Below are 13,157 nucleotides of genomic sequence, written 5' to 3' on the forward strand. Positions count from 1 at the left end.
GCAGGCATCTACCCCAGCGCAATTAAACTGTGCCACTGCAACCAACACCCTTCCATCGGTCCACAGAAGTCAGGTCCGCAGATTTAACCCTTCCCCTCAAGACTCTTTTTTCTGGGGATCCAGCTTATTTCCCCCGCACCGCGCCGGCGCCCGCGCCCCGGGCTCCCGGACTGAGCATGCTCAGTCGCCGCCCGCGTGGTGCTCCTAGGGAAACCTCTGCACGCCCTCCCTATCTGCTCTTGGTCGCCTCCCCGCAGTCGGCCGCCCAGGGTGCATCCCGACTTGCTCAGCTCCACGCGACCCAGATTCCTGCCCCGCCCCCGCGCCTCCCGCGCCCGCAGCCGAGTGCGGCAGCCGAGGCCGCCTCTGTCCAGCTTCGGCGCTGGGGACCAACCGCGTCGATTAGGGCCGCGCAACGCGCAGCTAGAGCGCTGGGGAAAGGCAGAGATGGAGACCGCACTACTGAGCGCTGGGAAGTGCTGAGCCTGTCGCTGTCAAAAGCCCAGGTGAGTAGTGACCCCAGAAGAGCCAAGGGGCAAGGTTAATGCCCTTGAAGAGGAGAGAGGTGGCGGTGAGGACGTCAGGCACAGTGCGAGCTGCGCTATCTGGGGCGCAGCCAAAATACTAAGGGTTGGAGGCAGAGAGGGGACCTGAATGAAAGTGCACACTACCTCGGTGCAGGAGCTCTGGGGTCACCCGGGATCATAATCCTCCTACCCATCCTGCCCCCTGAGATTTACCCCAGTGGTGCCGCAGGTCAGTGCATGAAGGCTGTTTGCATCTCGGCCTGGGCGCGGGTCGCCTAGCGACTGAACGCCGCGGGAATCGGGTGGGAGGGATCCAAAGCGGAGGCCAAAATGGGAAGCTGGGACAAAGGGCTGCCTGGGTGGGATGAGGTCCGTATCTCGAGGAACCATCTGCCCCTGTGGCTTGGTCACTAAGACCGGGCAAGGCAGCTGAGTGGTGGAGTCGCGGGGCTAGCAATAGGGTCGTCGGCGCTTCCACCTAGAGGAACTGTCTGAGGGGCTGGCGCCTCCTCCAACTGCTGGGAAACTCCGCACTTAGAACAGCTCTCTTTCCAGAGCAGGTAGAATTAAACAGGCAAAAACAGCTCTTAAAAACAGAACAGCGGAGTGTGGCGGTGGGTCTTGCTGTGTTTCTAAGTGCATTTTCCAAGTGTGGGCACTGGCTGCTCGGGCTCACGGTGTTTCGGCTCAACCTCTTAAGCGGCGAGTCCGGTAACACGCCTTATGAATATTTCAGAAACGACCTTACAGTCTCGCTTGCTTCAGATCAAGTTTAATGAATATGTTTGTCAGCCTTTTTTCTCTGCACAGGCAGGTGGAAGCCCCAAACCAGTGCCGTGAACCTTCCAAATTTTATCCCTTTCCCTTACCAAGGAGGAAAAAGATGTCGCTAACACCCAGTGAGCTTTAGATTGGTCCCATAAATTGAACCTGTCATTTGGAAAGACCAAATTTGGGCAGGCATCCAGGCATTGTTCTGCATCTCTGCAGTGTGTGCAGTATTGTGTCGGGCGCTTGACAACCGCCCTTTAACTGGTGCTGCCAATATGGTGGAAAGAAGGTAGTGTGCTAGTATTGGGATAAACATCTTAATTCATTATCTTCCTACGACAACACGTAGTTACAGCAGACTTAGTCATTCCCTCTCTAGAAGTTTTCTCTGAGGACAGTCTAGTTGAAATTTTGGCAAAGGCACACTTTTGTACATCCCTCTACATTGGGAGATCTCTCTCCTTAATCTCTTTCATGGGAATAAGAAACAGATGCCTTCTCTTTGCGATATCACTGTTAAGAACACTGAGAGAAGGACCCATTACTGTAGGGAACTTTCAGAATTGGAACAGGTTAGGGCATCTTTCCCTACACTTTGGACTATAGCTTCCATTGCACCATCACCCTTAATCAGAAAACAGGCACAAGCACACACAGTTAGTACTCCAAGATGGTACTCCTTTCTCCCCCTCTCCACTTAATATTCTAAAAGATCCATAAGGAATTTCTCAGTTGACCAAAATATGAAGCCACCCAGTACAGGATGATAAAAGAAGAACTCTTTTCTCTTGCCAGCCCAAACACCGGGAGGCTGAATCTCTCCCATTTACAGATGTTTCACATTTAGGGAGGGCTCTCCCCACAAAGACCTACTGCAGTTACCTCACTGGCTCCACCTCTGCCTGCCAGGCTGTTTTTCCCAGTCTGTTAGTGAGGACAGTATGCATTGCTGTGCTTGATTAATAAAGAAAAGAAATCCCAAAATGAGAGCTTTCTAATGTTTCTTATTGTATATACCTGATTTACTTGAAAATAGGACATTTTCAAAAATTGTTATTAATACATACAGCCAGGACTTAACTCAGGCATAGTAATAACTCTATGAACATTAGCTTTTCAAGAGATTTTGAGCCAACATCACAGAATTCTTTGTATAAAATTGATAGATGGTATTAAAAAGGAATTTTATGACATTAACACAGTAAGTGCAAATGTTATATAATAACCAACATTTCCTAAAGTGTGTTTCTGAGCTATTCAGAAGTAAACCCAGCTACATTAACATAAATAAAATCTAACTAACTGAGAAGTTTGCAGAGCTCACATATGAACCTCAGGTGTCTTAAGGAAGCATTCCCTGAGTCCTTTGAGAATTTTAAACAGTCACTAGTAGGGGTGCCAGATTTAGCAAATAAAAAATCCACCCTTCCCAGTTAAATTTGAACTCCAAATCAGTGAATACTGTTTTAATTTAAATATATTCCATACAATATTTGAGATTTATTTATGTGAAAAAATTAGTTGTTTATGTGAAATTCAGTTTAGATAGGACAGCCTGTTTTTTTCCCCAGCAACTCTAGTTAATGGAAACATTTTCTTCCTCCTTTTTGGGTCACCTATTGGTTGAAAAAAAATAAAGTAGAGCAGAAATCATATGCTATTCTGTAGACAATCTGGGACAAGCTTAGTGCTGGTTTAAAGCTATTGAAAATAACCCTTGCTTTAAAATGAGTAGTTTCAATTCCATATGTATTTGCTGAATACCTCTGTTTGCTAGGTTTTGTGGGAGGTTCCAAGGATCCAAAGTTGAAAAGAAGTGGGGTAGGGCAGGGATTTACAACATAAGATGTAGAATTTGCCATGCCAGAAGCAGGAGGTGAGAGGAAGTGAGTCTGCTGTAGGAGCCTGAGAGAGATATTGAATTCTGCTGGACAGCTCCAATCAGGGAGTGAGATGCCCAGGAATTTTGACTGGGCTGGCTTTGAATATGAGTGTGAGATCTTGTCCTGGAAGAAAAGAAAGTCATGGGTTTGTGGATAGTGGAATAGAGCTGGAAGTTGAAGAATTTTACCTGATGGTCTCAAAGACACAGTGGCCTGCTGAGAATGAGGGAAGGGAGAAGGAGAATCTAAAAGAAAGAGTGTAAGTCGTTGCTGATGGGAGAAAGTTGAAAAGAAAAAGTGCAGGGACTGGTACATGGAGCTTAGGTGAATGCATCTTATTGCATTTTAACTAATACTCGGAGTGCTCTTTCAGTATTCCACTACTATCCTGGTCTCCTCAGGTAAAAAGTCACGATATGATGACACAATATAGGAATGCATTATTTGAAAGTTTTATTACTTTTTTATAAAAGCGGATATTTACATGTAATGTTTGAGATGCTGATCAATATTCAGTTTGCTTTTGGCACAAATTCCTGAAATAAGATAAGCAGATGTTTTGGTGTTAGAAAATCTGTTGCTTCAAGTAGGAAAAAAAAATTAAATTGCTATCATTTTCTGATTTGGTTGATCCATCTTTAAGGAAGCAGATTTTGATGATGAGAAGAATGTATATTTTACAGAAATAGCACTATGTGAAAATGACCATATGCTTGTAGTATCCAAGAGTACCTACTTAGCGTTTTCCAAATGCAATTAAGCAGAAGCACACCGGCATACATTTGTGTCTTTGAGGACTCAGAAGTACTTTCACAATTACTCAGGATGAGAAGATTCCAGGGAAGTCTAAGATCAAACCAACACAGTCTAGGCAGAGAACAGTAACTCATTTCTTGAATATTCCAAATGGAAAAACTACAACAACTGATAATATAGTACCATTCTAGATTGTACTGCTGTCAACAAATTTAGAATAGGGACCATCCTTCAGAAGACCCTCATCATATACTTGAGTATCCATGTGTATGGTTAAATTTTCTATTCATATTTTATAATAAATTCTTGAAACCATAAAAAGTACTCTAAGCAAAAAAACCTAATGAGTAGTTCATTTAAATTCAGAGTGTTTTTTAAAATTTTCAGAGTATTTACTAAAGACTTAGAATGTGAATTGAGCACACAATTTCAGTTGAGGCTCTCCCTGTGGATAGTCCATGTAAGCTGTCATAAGGTTTTTTGTTTTGTTTTTGTTTTTGTTCCAGTGAACTCAGGGGCACTTAATCACTGAGCCACATCCTAGCCCTTTTTTAATATTTTACTTAAAGATGGTCTCACTAAGTTGCTTAGGACCTCACTAAGTTGCTGAGGCTGGCTTGGAACTTGCAATCCTCCTGCCTCAACCCTTCAAACCACTGGGGTTACAGGTATACACCACTGCACCCAGCAGGGACTTTGCAGTATCAGCCAAACATGCTCTACCTAATTATTTTGAGAGTATATGTAAAAAGTGGTGATCAGGACATATTTAAGTTGCTAAAAATTCGAGGCACTAAGACTATAGGTTTTATTTTCAGCAAGGTTTCAGCTTATTAAAGAAAGACTTACTTTATTGATCTCTGATAACAATTTATGTGAACCATCACCCAGGGAGAACCTCAACTGAAATTGTGTGCTCAGTTCACATTCCAAATCCTTAGTAAACATTCTGAATTTAAAGATCCTGAAGACAGAATGTTTTTGAATTCTGGGAGTTTTTAACATCTCAGCTCACTTATGCTGACCATGAGCAAATCAAACCATATTTTACGTCAGTTTTTGTGTTACAAATTGGAATATATGAACATTAAAAATAATAATATTGTGTCAACTCCAATCTATCTATAAAATGAACTTTAAATGTGCTAGAGCTTTAAGGATGGATAGCTTTACTCTTAATGAAATTAGACAATTTATATGTCTGTGTACTCAGTGATGTTTCAGATGTCATTGAAATAATTTACAAATTAAGTTTTCCCTTCTTTTGGTACAAAGTGAGATGATTGTGATAAATCCCTAAGGAAAGCTCATTAAATTCCCTTTTTAAAAATCAGTCTCAAACAGGCTTATGACTACAGATTCAAAGTTCTTTACATAGCTTTTAAATGTAGCTTCCATTTTAATTTTGGGATTAGGAGTTGGCTAATTAAAATGCTTGGTAAAATAGTTTATTTCAATTACTGTAATTCTCCTTCCTACTTTCCCTTGTGCAAGTAGTTGGTGAAAAGCTGCCATATGTTCTGAAGGTTTCATTCATGATGAAGCTAATAATTTATTTATTCCACAGCTGTTTTTTTGGTTTAACAGATATCAACATCGACATAAACTCTGTTCCCTAAATCTTTTTCACTTCACCAGTTGGCCTTATAAACATTTAAAAAGTAAATCAATCTCTAGAGTTAATTTACTATACATTTCTTCTTTTTTCCTTTGAAAGGAGCAGAGAAATATTTTACCCCTCCAGCATTTGAAAGTCAGCTTTTCTAAAGATTCTATATTTCAGTAGAACACTTACATTTTAATTTCAGATTGTCTTTGGCCTTAGAATCCATTAAATTAGCAAAAATATAAACGAATGCTTTCAGTTGAGAGGTTTAATTATACATTCTCTTAAAATGCTGAACATTTATCAAAATTGTTTCAATTGGGGCTGGGGATATAGCTCAGTTGGTAGAGTGCTTGCCTTGCAAGCACAAGGCCCTGGGTTCAATCCCCAGCACCTGCCTAAAAAAAAACTGTTTCAATTGGAATATATATATATATATATATATATATATATATATATGATCAAATATATATATTTGATCATAATTTTAAAAGCCTTCTTTCAATACCTAACATGGAATTTGACTTCATATTCTGTCTCATGTATGATGTGTATGTAAATAACCCAATGTGTGAACCCAATAAATGAAAATCAAGATTTATAAAACAGATGAATTAGGTTATAGTCTTTGCTTCACTGAAGAGGTCTGTAAAGTACCAAATATATCCCCCCACTATTCCTGTAAATTGCAGATAACCTGAAATATTTAAAATAGAGTCAGACTCATACAATTTTTACATATACACAATCCATCTGGAACATAGTTATCAACTAGGCTCTTAAATAATCTTTGTGAGTGAAATGCAGAAATGAGGTCTGGGATGTGATCTTATAGCCGGGCTAATCATCTATATCCAGAGTGTTCATAGAGGTGGAAGCCAACATAGAAGATTTCTGTTGGCCTGCTTTAGACTTCTTTTCTTGACCATAACATTTCTACAATTTTATAAATGATTCAAATATGCAGAGATCATCTCAAAAAGCTCAAAAAGCAGTGAATTTGGATAACAGATTCCAACTTGATGTCTCTTAGCTTAGAGCAAGAACTGAAGCTAAGATTATATTTTCAAAAGGAGTATTGTAAGGTTCGTTTAGGTTCTAAAATCAGTCACCAAGAACTGAGTTTGGAAGTCCTAGTTTACCAACAATTGGATAGTAAAAACTCCTTTCAGTTCACTTGAGTATTAGCTAACAGTACGAAAGAAAGTATGGCTATACTTTGGTTGGACTCATAGATGAATAAAACCTCAGAAGACTTCAAAAGCATCTCCTAAATCTGGTTATACAGTTTACATTGAGTTTCCAGGTACTTATAAACAAACCCACCAATGTCTAATTCAGCCTTACTGACATATATGTAACTATTGCACTTCATTTCCTTGATTTATAATGAATATATAACATTATTTCCTCGGCAATTGACTGATTATAACAAAATAAATGTGTCTACTCTGTAACTACTATTAGGTTAAAGTGTCAATTTCCAGACATTTTTAAATTATATAAGGTATTTGAAATTCTTAGTTCCAAATGATGATATTTATTTTGAGTAGCTATAAAACAGCTAAGTGTCCAATAAATTGCACAGTGCACCTAATCGAAAATGACAGGTGAATGAATATGTGTATGCTCTGAGTGTACTCTATGTGTACTCTGTCATTGTCCTGGATTATGTTTTAGCTTCAAAAGAGTTTGTTTATAATGTAGAATGGACACTTGTTACTCCTTTCAAACTCTGCCCTGTCCCATGTTGGGGACTGTATTAGTCAAGGTTCTCAGAGAAATGGAACCAATAGGAGATACATATAAAAGAGCTGTACTGTGAAGAATTATCAGCTGAGAAATCCCATCATACACTGTGTGCAAGATGGAGATCCAGAGAAGCTGTAGAGTAATTCTAGTCCAAGGGCAAGAAAAGACCAATGTCTCTGGTCAGCAGGCAAAGAGCTCATTTCTCCTTCTTTTGCTCTCTTTCAGTTTTTAGTTCTCTTCGGGGCCCTCAACAGATGGGATGATGCCCATCTACATTGGAGAGCACAATCTATTTTACCAAGTCCACCAATTCAAATGCTAATCTCATCCAGAAATTCCCTTACGGACTTCCCAGAAATAATGTTTAATCTGGGTACTCCATGGCCAATCAACCTGACACATAAAACCAGCCATTACAGGGATTCTCCTGCATTATGAGGCAGAACCTTTCCCAGACATCCTTGCACCAAAGACCTGGGTCTACAGTCTATACTCTGCCCTGGTGGCTGATGTTCAAGTTAGTAATGCCCCTTACTCAATGCTGGAGGATCAGTGGGGACAGTACCAGTCTGTGCCTGGTGGTGGCAGTAGAGGTGTCTTTACTGGACTGTTTCTGAGTCATCATTTCAAGCATTATTTTTGGCTATATAACCTGCAAACCTAGTTCCCTAGCCCACCTTGAAATTCTGTGGGTTACCTATCACCAGATGAAATTCCTTTTCTGCTTGAATAGGCAGAGTTAGTTTCTGTTTTTGAATAATACACCATGAGTGGTACAAGGTTTAAGCCCATGTTTACAGAGGTGTATTTGTCAGTCACACAGCACTCTGAAAGGCACTCTGTGTTTATTGTTTCTCTTAAGTATTTATGAGCTAAGGCACCTTGCTTGGTATTGGACAAAAAGAGAGATATACAAAGCTGGTATCTTCAAGCTAGTGATATGGGGTTAGTAGGAGGAGGTAGGGATACCACTGGCAAACTTAAGGTGAAGATAAATATTAATTTATAGTTCAGTTGATTTTAAAGATTGATTTAGTATGGAGGGAAGAGTTGGAATAAGAAAGGATACTTTTCAGGAAAATAAATATTATGCTTCATCAATTTCAAGAGGCAAATTTTTCCTTTCATTTTAACATCATAAAATTAGGGAGTATTGTTAATGTAAATTAGGAAGTATTGTAATGTGTCACATCTTAATTGCCTCTTTCATCTGCTCAACTCATCTATATTTCGCCGAACCTAAGATGCCATTGATATACACTATTTTGAACCACTAAGTAAAAACTCATTGTGTAAATAATGACTGTGCCTAACAGCATATTGAGAGCTATAGACAAGAGGATTCAAAGAGACCTAAAGAGAACTAAGTCAATCATGGAAATGATGTGAGTTAAACACCAAATTATTTATTTTTATTGTGTTTCGTAGTCTCACAAAGTCATTAAAGAGTAATCAATTTACCTTTAACTTCTGTTATGAACAAATTCAGGTGCTAATCATCATAATCTTTCTTGGCTGTAGAAATTGTTAGCATACTTGCAATGATTCTCAATTTTGTGGATAACACCTGTTTTGATTACTTTTTATTTGGAAAATTTTGTATATATGCACGAGTAGGCAGACTAGTGTGATGGATCCTAATATCCAAAAATCATTAGCCCATAACCAATGCTGTTTGATGTCTAACCAAACCTAGCCTCTTTGCACCATTTTGTTTTGAAGCAAATTCCAGGTACCATCTTTTCATTTGTATACATTTCAGTGTGTATCTCTAAAAGATAAGGAATTTTAAAAAATACATAGTCAGTCATGGGGCTGGGATGTAGGTCAGTGGTAGAGCATTTGCCTAGTGTACATAAGGTCCTGCATTCAATATCCAGCACTGCAAAAGATAAAAAATGCATAATCACAATATCTTTTTTAAACTTCTGGAAAAATAATTAGTGGTACTTTTTTAGTAAACAAAATTTTTATTCATTTTAACTCTGTATTAACCTTTATTTTTGTCTTTGGAAGTTTTTAAAAGGAAAACTGAATTAGGTGTACTTCAATGTCTGCTGATTTCTATTTATGAAGTTTGTATGATGCTGAAAAGTTACATTATAGGTCTGCAATATTCATCTTCATATTTTTTTTTGTTGTGCTGGGAATTGAACCCAGGGCCTCGTGCATGCAAGGCAAGCACTCTACCAACTGAGCTATATCCCCAGCCTTATCTTCATATTTTCATTCTGTTACTTTATTTTGACTATATTCTCTCATTGAGGATTTATACAAAGAATACTCTTGTTATTTCCAATGCAGTCTCCAGAAAAGTCATCTTTCCCTTTATGATTTTTGGTCCCCAAAGGAGTATTCATAATTACTGTATCTGATTACATGGTCATTCTGGTAGCTAATGAGCATTTATCACATTGAACTATGTCAACATTTCTTAACTCAAATTTCCACATTCCTATTAAATACTTCCCATGCATCTTCTTCTATGTCAAATCCAACACAATCCTGCAATGTGTGGCCTGGTTGGATACTGTTCTAGAAGTAGCTTGCATTTGTTAAATGTGTACATTTATTGCACACAACACTCTGGTTCCTTGAGGCTTAGTTTTTTTGCTTTTCAAAAGAATGGGTAATAATGGATAAAGAAAATGTGGTGTGTGTGTGTGTGTATATATATATATATATATATATATATATTTATTTATAATGGAATATTACTCAGCTTTAAAGAAGAATGAAATTATGACATTTGCTAGTAAGTGAATGGAGTTGGAGAACATCATACTAAGCGAAATAAGTCAAACCCAAAAAACCAAAGACTGAATGTTCTCTCTGATATGCAGATGCTAATTCACAATAAGGGGGTGGGTACAAGGAAAGAATAGAGTAACTTTATATTAGGTAGAGGGGAGTGAAGGGAAGAAAAGGGGCATGAAGATAGGAAGGATAGAAGAGTGAAACAGACATTATTACCTCATGTACATATACGACTGCATGACTGATGTGATCCTACAATATGTACAATCAGAAAAATGAGAAATTACACTCCATTTATGTATGATCCATCAAAATGTATAAAAGCATTCTACTGTCATGTACAACTGATTGGAACAAATTTTAAAAATTAATATTAAAAACATAAAAGAGTGGGTAAGGGTTTATTGGTATTGGCTCTCAAGAGCGACTAGTGCCTCTGCTTGGGTGGACAGTGTGTGTGTGTGTGTGTGTGTGTGTGTGTGTCTGTGTTACTGGGGATTGAACACAGACCCTCACACATGCTAGGCAAGTACTCTATCACTGAGCTACATTTGCACCCCTTTTTAAAATTTTGAGTCAGGGTCTCACTAAGTTGCCCAGGCTTGCCTTGGACTTGTGATCCTCCTGCCTCATTCTCCTAAGTAGTTAGGATTATAGGTGTGTGCCTGGGCACCCAGCAGCATTTTTTTAAGTTTAATTTTTATTTATATTAAATTCACACTTTCACACCATTTAAAACATTTAAAACATGGGTCTGGTGGCACACACTTACAATCTCAGTGACTTGGGAGGCTGAGGCCAGAGGATCATGCATTTGAGTCCAGCCTCAATAACTTAGTTGAGACCTTGTCTCCAATTTTTTAAAAAAAAAGGGTGGAGGAAACTTGGAATGTAACTCAATGGTAAAAGTGCCCCTGGGTTCAATACCCAGTAAAAAAAAAAAAATCATAGTATTGCAGGTCTTACAATAGAAAGACAGCAATCTTCATGCCCTCATCCATCTCTACTCCAGATTTCTGTTTCTCAAGAGAACCCACTTTAATATTTTAACTGTTTCTTCTGCAGTATTCTACCATTTATATTGACAGGTTTTTTGTTGTTGCTTTGGTTTGATTTGGTTTGGGTTTTTTTTTTGTTTGTTTGTTGGTTGGTACTAGGAATTTAACCCAAGGATGATTTACCTCTGAGCTTTGTCCCCAATCCTTTTTTATTTTTTTACCTTGAGACAGTGTCTCACTAAGTTGCTAAGGTTAGCCTTGGACATGTGATCCTATCTGACTCCTGAGTTCTGACTGCTACTTCTTAATATTTTAAAGGTATCAGGTCTACTGACCTTCTACTACAGACACAAAGATTTACCTTTCACACCTTATATTCATCCACTTTTCCTTCCTCAATTCTCTCAATATCACTATTGTACTAAATAAATATTCAATGTTTGTTGACACTGTAAATCACTCAGCAAACATCTGTGAAGTCTTGTATCATCATAGCTCTAAAGTGAGTTAAAAACTATTTTTTTATTGGTTTCACAGTAGGAGTCATTTCAAAGCCCCATCTAATAGTCTGCTTCATAAATGAATTCTATTAGCTCCTCCATGTGGTCAGTGTTAGGAGTTGCCTTAAGAGCAAGGTACCCCACTTGCCTCCAAGTTCCTGAAGATGTTCCAATATACTCAGACATTCCTGTCAATGTTTCTAGATAAATGCCTTCACTGTGTTCTGATGACATGAAAGCAAACATTTTGCCGAAAGCATCGTTCTGTAGTGATATAACTGTATCCACTTAATTTTTTATGCAGATGTTAAGTTTATCATTTTTTTATTGTGACTTTATTTAGAAATTTTATTTTTAAAACTGGAATACATAATTGAGAACATATAAAATCTAGAATTTTTTGTGCCAAATGGATTGATGATCATTATATTTTGAAATTTCCTATTCTTTCGTAGATCCAACAGATTTCATCAACTCTACTCCCTCTACCACCCCACACTCTGCTGCCTCCGTGAACCAGTTTCTGGACGTGGGTGACCACGATGAAAGTCAGAAAACCACTGTACTTTTGAAACAGATCATAAGTAAATTTACAGGCAACCCTGATTTCTGGGATTGGCATGGACCTCCATTGCTATAAATCACAAAAATAAACTCTGGATGAGTGTTTTATTCCCAAAAAAGGGAGAGAAAAAAAAAAAACCCTGTTAGATGACATTTTAGTGAATATCAGCAGAGAGTTTTTCAAGCTAATTGTCAGGGAAGGAGGAAGGGAAGATTCTGGAATGTGACCTCAGGGAGATCATTATGTAGGAGCATTATACCTCTAATGTGATGTGCCGGGTAGCGTGTATGAATTGTAAATGCACAATTTGAAAGATTTTTCATTACTCTGGGGTGGTAATTTTTCATAATGCTTACTTTCTTTCCTCATCTGCATATCTGTATAAAGTCAGAAATTATGTTTCTTTCATACATGCTTCAGATACTCAGAGCCTTAGAAAATGTTTTTCTTCCTTTATTTTCCATTCCCTTTCCCTCCCTTCTTTGTCTTTTTATTCCATATGGTAAATTTTTATTACATTATGACCTTGAAGACCACAGGTCCCCCAGCTTTCTGGGTTTCCCTGGCATTGACAGAATGCTCCTTAGGACCTTATGAAATATGAAGCAAGATGAAAACATTCGCTATCTGAATTTGTTAATTCAGACCCACCTATTCATCCAACCTGAATCTGATGCTAGGCCCAGTTGATTTAAGACTGACCCTTTTGTGTTGTTTCTGGTTTGCCTGAGCCAACACCCAGTCCCTCAGGCAGGTGGCTCTTCCCAAGTACTGCTTATCCTCAAACCATCTGTGCCCTCGCCTGGTGTGCCCACACAGACGTGTTTCCTGCTGGCAGGCTTGTTTGGAAGAACTTTTTCAAATTTATTGAAAATCATCACAGGCATGCATACTTTCAGGCATGATAAAGAGCTAATGGGAGCTGGAAGCTGATTTAAACACATATTTAAACTACACTGGCTTCAGGTATCTGTTAGCTTTGGCCCAGAATACTTGCCTTTCATTTCCTCTTACCTTCTCCACCCAGTTACAGTTCTTGCTG

The 13,157-nt window shown here is 38.6% G+C and overlaps 1 protein-coding gene and 1 pseudogene across 4 annotated transcripts in view; one reads left to right on the top strand and one right to left on the bottom strand.

The window, feature by feature from the left end:
* The first annotated feature begins 209 nt into the window (after positions 1-209).
* Positions 210-13,157, top strand: part of Elmod1 (ELMO domain containing 1) — a 62,840-nt gene continuing 49,892 nt past the window's right edge. For 3 of the 4 annotated variants that reach the window (XM_047519068.1, XM_047519070.1, XM_047519069.1), the window contains exon 1: positions 210-506. The gene's annotated coding sequence lies outside the window, so the exon portion shown is untranslated. The remainder of the gene's footprint in view (positions 507-13,157) is intronic. The other variant, XM_047519067.1, reaches the window with a different exon arrangement.
* On the bottom strand, positions 9,315-13,002 carry LOC124959652 (rRNA N6-adenosine-methyltransferase METTL5-like; annotated as a pseudogene).

The sequence above is a fragment of the Sciurus carolinensis genome, chromosome 11 (genome assembly GCF_902686445.1).
Source record: "Sciurus carolinensis chromosome 11, mSciCar1.2, whole genome shotgun sequence".
Taxonomy (NCBI): Eukaryota; Metazoa; Chordata; class Mammalia; order Rodentia; family Sciuridae; genus Sciurus; species Sciurus carolinensis.